The sequence below is a fragment of the Vicugna pacos genome, chromosome 15 (assembly GCF_048564905.1).
Source record: "Vicugna pacos chromosome 15, VicPac4, whole genome shotgun sequence".
Lineage (NCBI taxonomy): Eukaryota > Metazoa > Chordata > Mammalia > Artiodactyla > Camelidae > Vicugna > Vicugna pacos.
Genome location: NC_133001.1, coordinates 26,894,338 through 26,902,878, shown reverse-complemented (window position 1 = coordinate 26,902,878; position 8,541 = coordinate 26,894,338).

The following is an 8,541-nucleotide window of genomic DNA, read 5'->3' as shown; positions in this document are numbered from 1 at the left end:
CAGGGAAGACAGGAGAAGCAGAACCCACTCTCTTCTCAAAGCCCTCCCCAGGGCTTCCTATTGCAAACACAATAAAGTTCAAACTCCGTAGTCTGCCACCTGGCACTGATTTACCTAATCTCCAATTTTATTTCTCACAACTGCCCTATGGGACCTTAGCTCAAGCCAAGCCAAAGCAACCTGGTGCTCCAGAAACATGCCTGGCATTTTCCTGCCTCCGCATCCTTGTGCATAATGTATACTCCAGCTGGATTGTCCTCACCTGCTCAGTTCCCACCTAATTCTGACAGCCCTGTTCTCCATCTCTTCCAGGAAGCCTTTTTTAAAGATTCCTGCTTGAAAGGTCTTTGTCCTCCTCTGATACCTACAGCATATTTATCAGCAATAACCAGGTCGGTAGTTCTATTTTAGGACATGCCTTACTTTTCACTTTAGGCTGTAAATACATGAAGGGCAAGGGTCAGATCAGAGTCTTGGGTAATTATAAGTGATGGTTAATGTCCATTGAGCATTTACTTTGTTCCAGGCACTGTGCTAAGCATTTTATGTTTAATCCTCACAACAACCCTGGCAAATTATTCCCGGTTTATAGGTGAAAAATAGAGGCAAAGAGAAAGCCTTACTAGTCACACAGCCACGTGTGGCTTCAAAGCCAGGCAGATTGAATGCAGAGCCTGACCACATCCCACTCACCCCACTCAAGCACCCGCCTCTCCTGCTGCGGTTGTTCCTTTCCTAAGACAGTACCCGTGAACTTGGTAGACAGCAAATACACATTGAATTATACGTCAACTACTTGGGGTTTTTCCAGAACATCTAACAGTTTTAGGCACATAATAGTGATTTAATAGAGATTTAAAAATTAATGCCCTGCACCTGCTCAGCCACCACAGGACTGGACAATCCTTGCATGGCCAGCCAGGCTCATTTTTCCATCTCCCACTGCCTCCTCAGCACCAACCGACCGCACAGAGCTGCACCCTCAAAGGCTGCTCTGAAACTAGATGTCAGCTTTCTTCTCAGTCTTGGGGCACGTCTTGTGCAGGAGAAGATATGGACCTGGATAATGGGGAGCAAAGAACATCCCCACGGGACACAGGGGTGTCCCCCCATTTCCATTAACTTTATCTGCTTGTTTGGGGCTCTCATCTCTAAGAGGCAATTTAATACCCCTCCTGGAACCCTGAAGTCACATATTCTTTCCCCAGAGGGCTGAGGTGATAAGAAAGTCCAACGTTTAGGATTACCCTCGGATAAGATACTTGTTTAAACAAGATTGCATATAAAAGCTGGGCTGATCCCCACACCCCTCTGCTCCCCTCTCTCCTTCCTTCCTCTTTTGCCCGGAAGATTGCAAGATTGTGCAATCCACCCCAGAGACTAGGGCTCCGACGGACCCAGTTCGAATTGCTTGTGAACATGCAACACTGTTCCCCAGCCCTTAGCTCCCTCCCTTCCCCACTCCCTCCCTCCCGGGAGTAGTGGCTTGGGGCTCCCCTGGGGGCTGATGGCTCAGACTCGTTTCTGGGCACTTCCTACTGGCACTTGCTCATTTACATTTAAAACTGGAGCAAAGTTCAACAGCGGCTGGCTTCAGCACCCTAGGAGTTGCCCCATCCTGGTTAGAAAAATGCAGACAATAGCAACGTGGAAAATGGCCTCTGAAAATAGCACAGCCCCACGGTCTTTTGGCAACAGGTCTCTGTGTGGTGAGTCCCCGGCTCTGCCACGGTGGACACACCCCGGTATGTAAATAGCAGTGAGAAAGGCCACTTGTGCCACTGTTAGGTTTTGTGGAGGCAGGTTCTTCCCTCCCCCACTCCCCTCCCTCACCCCCACCTCAGGCTTGGTTGTATTTTTATTTTGTTTTGCTTAAATTGGAGATGAAAGTGTGCGCACTGTGGGTTGAGGCCTTGTGGCCCTGCCCTTGAGCTGTAAGTTCCTTCCTTCCCCCTTTCAGTGTTGCCGGCTCGGCTCCGGCTCCGCTGTCTCAGCACTGCCCTCCCCTGGCCCCCTTTCTGAAGACCTGTCACCCCAGCTGCAAAGTGGGGGTAACTCCACTGCAGCCTTGAGTTGGGAGGGTCGAGTGAGGCAGCAAAGCCCCACGCCGGGTGCCAAGCCCACCTCGACAGGCCTGCAGCATCTCAGCCATGCTGAGGATGGGTCAATGCAGGTTGGCACTGGTGTGGGGAGCTGGAGTGGGGGACCCCCCACGCACACACACACAGATCTCGGCAGGCTGCCCCAGCAGCTGGGCAGGGCTCTGGGACCTTCAGGTGGAAGCAGCCCGCTCCCTCAAAGGATCCCCGTTGGCAGGATTCCTGGCCAGGGCCGGCAGCCCTTCAGCATAGAACTTTCTGTACATTCCACAGCAACTGAAAGGGCTTTTGTCCCCACACAGGAAGAACAAATGACAAAGGCCATTGTGTATAGGCCGGCACAGCAGGCCTGGAAAGACAAACTTCTTTCTCCAGAAGGCCAGCTCTGCCTGAGTGGCTGCAGCAAGCATATGTGGTCCCACAGCCACGCAGCTGGGGAGCAGCATGGGGTCCGAGTGCCCACGTGTGTGGCAGGGTACTCTTCACGCACGCAGCACACACATTCACACACAAAGCCCCAAACTGCCCCTGCCCAGACTAGCAGGGCCGAGAGCCACAGGTGCTGAGCTGCACTGGGCCTCGGGGAGCCCTGCAGCCCACGCCCTCTCAGCCCCCAGCAGCTTGCAGCTTGATTAGTCCTCTTTTCCAGGGAAGGCCTCCAAAGGCCAGGGGGTCCTATAACTGGTCACGGGGTCACACCGTTCTTTTCAGGCCTCACAGCCCATTCTCATGAAGAACACTAGGCAGCATCAGAGAAAGATCTACAGACATCTATCCTGGGGTCCCTTCAAGCACATAGTTATTCACGGCCTATTGGGAGGGTCGAGACACTAGAGGGCCCACATGAGGTCAGTTACATGGAAGACATTGTTCTGATTGCGAGAGGGTGGAGCTCTCCTCCTGCCATTCTCTCCCTCCTTATTGTCCCCTTTTCTCCTGGAACTGTCCTAATAGAAGAGTGAAGGTTCGGAGGGTTTTAAATTTTGTTTGTTAAAGGAAAAAGCTTTTTTTATCAAATGATCATTTCAGTGCCCCATTAAATGGAATCACTCAACCTGTTTGCCCTGCAGCCATAGCTGCCAGAGTGTTCAGCGCTGAGTTTGGGCATCAGTTTAAATAACTAATTCAGCCCAGGTGCATCTGATGCTCCTAACAGTTGTCTGCCGTGGTGTTTGCTTTTATTGTTTTGTTTTGGGTCTTGTTGTAGCCCAGGTCTAAATGTCATATTAGTCTTTGTGCTGTCCAAAAAAAACTTTCACTGACCTGGAGGGGTTGAGAAATTTCAGTGTTATTTCTGGCTCTACCTGACTGACCATTTCCACCCTGAGCAGGACATTCCCCTTCTCTAGACCTGGATTTCCTCACTTGTGAAACACGAGGATTGACCCGTCCCTGTCTCTCTAGTTTGCCTGTTAGAGCATCACCTGGGACTCTCATTGGACATATAGATTCCCAGGCCCCTTCCCTGGATTAGAGGTGGTGGGGTGGCTGAAATCTGTACCTTTAAATCAAGCACCCCAGTGGGGTCTTCTGGTAAGTTTGGAAAACACTGACACCAGATGGTTGCTAAGGTCCAGCTCTATGCTATGGTCTATAAAGTTAGATAAACAATTCCTTGGAAAGGTGAGATATGATCATGATTTTGAAATATGTCTCATATTTACTGAATATCGTTTATTGTGATCCTCAGTTTTCATGTGTAAACACATGAGAGGCACACTTTTTATTTCCCTTGGCAAATAAAAACCCCTCCCAGGGGCTGTTCCTCAGGTGACTTTCCTTTCCTCTGGATTTTTACAGCATCCTCACTCCTTCCCACAGAAGCTGCGTGTCTTTGAGAGGAATATTTCCCCAGATGCTTGCACGACTCCCTCCCTCCCCAGCCCCTCTTGGGTGTTCATGCAAATGTCACCCATCAGTGAGGCCCTCTTTGGGGGTAATACGGCAGCCCCCTCTCCATTTCCTATCCCCCTTCCCCGCTTTGTTTTTCTCCTTAGCACTCATCACTATGTAACCTGCTGAAAATGTCACCTGTTTATTTTGTTTGTCATCTGCCTCCCGTACTAGAACTAGAACGCCCTCCCTTAAGGCAGGGATATTGGTCTGATTTATTCCCTACTAGAGCCTCAGTGCCTGGGCTGGGGACATAGAGCTCAGTCATTATCTTTGGACTCAATAAATGAAATGCTTGCTGGATGAACAAATGAATAAATGAACTTTCAGCAATGGTCCTGACATTGGACCCCAAGGAACAGCCCCTCCAACCCCATGCCAGTCTCCAGGCTTCCAGCAGCTGAGTTCCTAGCCTTCTGATTCTCGCCATCAGAATCCCATGACTGAGCCGCCCCTTGGGTGGACATCACGCCTTGCTCCTGTGGGACTAGCTCCTGGGCACATGAGGCTCCACAGGCCCCCACCCATCCCTGCTCACAGCCCCCTCCCTGATACCTGACCCTGACTGTGACCTTGGACACAGCTCCCCTCCCTTTCTCTCCTTCCCTCAAGGACCCAGTGAGACTTGGTCATGTCTGCTCCAGCCTGGGGTTGTCCACCTCTCAGCCACACACGTGAATTTTCTCTAAAACCAAAATTTTCTTATTGCCAATAGAGGAAATAACAGATACTGGGATCCATCCCTCACCTTAAAGGGATGACACAGATGTAGTCTAGGGACCACAAAGGAGGTGAGGTTACTCTGAGGCCTTTAACTTGGGTCTCTTGTGTCGGAGACCAGAGAACCTGGTTTAGGCACTCGCGACTCTTCTAGGGTAACGGGCCTCTGATGTTTAAAACAAGCGAGTATTTGAATTAGAAGGAAATGGTTATGCATGCTCCCTGCAGAAAGTTTAGAATAAACACACAAAAAGAAGAAAGACAGCTAAAACTAACACATAGAACACTTACTAGTGCCAGGTTCTGTTGTAGGTGTCTGTGCATTTATCAACCTCCAGACGCAAACTTCTGCTATGTTGCCGAAGTCAGGAAACATTTCCTCCACCACAGTCAGGCAAAGCAAAGCAAAATACAAAACATTTTGCACCCTGAAATAAACCAAAATAACCACAGTCTCAACCCTGACTGGCTGTGGTGCCCAAATAATAAAACTTTGACTATTCCCTGTGAACTTGGACTCCTTAACAAAAACAATTCTTCAGTGTCTAAAGACACCCTGACCTTTGTGAACACAATCACCATCTGAGGGGTTTTATTTCCATAACGAGCAGGCTAATGTAAGCATGGTACCTATATTGTTTTTCTAGTTGCTGTAGCAAATTACCACCAACTTGGTGGCTTGAAGCAACAGGAACATACTTTCTTAAGGTCTGGACGCTAGAAGTCCAAAATCAAGCTGTGGGCAGGGCTATGCTCCCTCCAAAGGCTCTAGGGGAGAATCCTTTCTTGCCTCTCCCAGCTTCTGGTGGCTCCAGGTGTCCGTGACCTGCGGTTGCATCACTCCAGTCTCTGCCTCCATTTTCACGTGGCCTCCCCTGTCTCCCTTGTCTTCCCCTTTTCTGTCTCTTAAAGGGACATGTTGTTGGATTTAGAGTCCACCATGATAACCTAGGATGATCTCATCTTGAGATCTTTAATTATATCTACAAAGACGCTTTTTCCAAATAAGATTAGATTCACGGGTTCTAGAAGTGAGGATCTGGGCATATCTTTGTGAGGGGGTCACCATTCAACCCACTCCAGCAGCCTGGATAATTTTACACATTTGTTTGTCTGCTTACTTAAATGGATTGCTATATTTTTGGGTTTGGAGAGCCATTCCTGAAGTCTGAACTCTTGCACTCTTTGCAAGTCAATTTTTTCTTTCCTTTTCTAAAGCTTGTATCTCAGTTTTCCTTGGAAAATCTATGATGTAGGTTTGCCCCACTATGAGAGGCCAGCAGCTTCCCTGGGTCTGCCAGGATGAGCCCTTTAGTTTCTGCACTGAGGCCTGGCTGAATTCGGCTGCAACAGGTGCAGCCTCAGGCCCCCCTGCCTACAAGCACCTGTTCTCCCAGCTCTTCTTTCTGTGTCTTTAGGTGGAGTAAAGGGACAGGAGAGTGGTTCAGTGGTTCAGGAGAGACATTGTAGGTCTGGGAATCAAAAGGGCTGGGCTTTTGTCCTCTCTAGGGGCCCATATGACCCTGGTCCAGTCACTTGGCCTCTCTCGAAGACAGCAAAACCACGAACTTTCTTCATTCAACACCTGTGATCAGATGGGTCCATTCCACGTTTCAGGGAAATCCATACGTTTGTGAGGAGACCACAGATGCCGCTGGTCCAGACCATGCCTCTGTACAAATTCAGGGGAGGTCTGGATCTCAGCAGTCCATCGCTGTAGGCTCTTATGCAATGAACAACCTGAAGCATTAAACCTGAAGGAGCTTAAATGAATTTTTTTTGACTCTTAAATTTATTTAAATGAAATTTAACTGACAAAGTAAACCTAGGGTCCAAAGAGACCTGGACCTTCACTTGGGATGAAATGAAGGGACTGCACATAGGAGAGGGTGGAGGAGACAGAGGAGGCTCCAACAGCTGCTGCAGAAACTCATGCACCTTCACGTGACTCCTCAGCAAGGCTGGGATGGTCACACAGGGACCATTCTGCGTGCCCACTCCCAGCGAACCACCAGGGCCAAGAGCTGGTTTGGAAACCTAGCAACACATATTTAAGTGCCCCCATTCACAGCTTTGCAAAGACAGGCTGTAAAATTAAAAAAAAAGAAAAAGAAAATTAAACAGAATCATCGCAGCTACAGGGATTGACCTCCCTGAAATGGGGCAGAGCCCCTCTGAAGATTGGTGAAATTGGGCACCTTTGCTCTGAGATACTTCCATTCCATTCTGCTTTTTTCTCCTGTCCTTTGTGCCCACAGAACTTGTTTAAATGGCCAGTGTCCCCAGCTCCCTGCTTGCTGTGGTCCCTCCCTTAATCCCTCGATCCTCATCCCAGTTCCAGTCTACCCTTACAGTTAAATTGAAAAGTTATTGGAAGGACTACAGACTTTGCCATCAGAGAGACCAGGATTCAATCCCCAACTAACTCTGTGCACCTGGCTAGTTGCAAAACCCAGGCAAACCTCAGCTTCCTCATCTACAAAATGGGGCTAATGACACCTACCTGATTTAATGACACTTGGAATGATAGGGTTGCTGTGATGGTTATTTAAATTAAACAAAATATACATAGAGTTTCAGGCATATAGGAAGCGTCCAATAAAGGGAGATCCTACCATTTTTCTCTCTGGAAATGCTCTGCTCTCATTTATTTAAATCCTGGTATAAACTGGAGTCATATCTCTCTTTTCCTATGCGTCTGGATATTAACACTTTTTGTTATTAAAAAGCATCTCTTTTACGACAACAGCAGTGCATGTTAATTTGCTAGAAACCAAGAGAAGCAAAAGGAAAACATAAAAAACACCACAGCCCCACCATGTGCACATTTACATCAGCCTCTTGTCAAGCAAGAAAGGCTAGGCAGCTGCTAACCCCGTTACGTGCGTTTTAAAATTTAATTCTCACCACCCTATAAAGCAGGTGTTATTTAAACCTCCATTTAGCAGATGGTTAAACAAAGTCTCAGAAAGACCAAGTGTGCTGCCTCAGTCCACACAGCCAATAAGGAGCAGAGCTGGGAATTGCAAGATCTTATTCCTTGTTCAGCAACTTCCAGGTGGCAGAGAAGATATTTAGGAGCTGAGGAGATTTTTAGGAGCTCAGAAATCTCCATCCTTCAGCAGCCTCTCACTCCGGAGCTCCTGCCTGGTCGGTGTCCCTAGCCGCACCTACCTGCCCACACATGCCAGTGCCCGCAGTTGCCATATCCTTGCCAGCTGCAGCAGCAATACATTTACATGTAACCCTGCAGGGGCTACTACAGAGTGTGGGCAGGAGGGCTGCTGACACAGAGCAGAGGTCCTTACCCGTCACTACCTTGCGGGAGGACCTTGAACAAGTCCCTTGAAAGTCTCCATCTCTCATGGGAATAATAGCAATCAGTTTTTCCTATGGTTCTAAAGGAGGTAAAGTATATAAGACCACCCAGATAGTTTAAATGTCATTTAGTAGACAGTTACTGAGATAACTAAAGGCGAGAATAGTCTGTATATAATGTTTACGATGTACAAAGGGCATTGGATGAATTGAGATTAGGAGAGGCAGACCAGCCAGTATCAAAGGTGACTTCGTCATGGTACAGGAATAGGCAGATGCATATTGATCAGAAAATTTCCCTGCCATGCAAACCCAGAACAGGTGGGTCCAATATAGCAGCAGATGTGGGAAGCCGGAACCCTGAGGATGAGACAGATTGGCTGGAGTCAGGAGAGTCTGGACTGAGGAATCCCCACTTCTCATCTGATCCAGTGGGACCCTTCCTGGGAGAGGTTGATTTCCATGTTCCTGGTCTGCCTGGTGTAGAGAGTTTCTGGAAACTGGGCTTTGT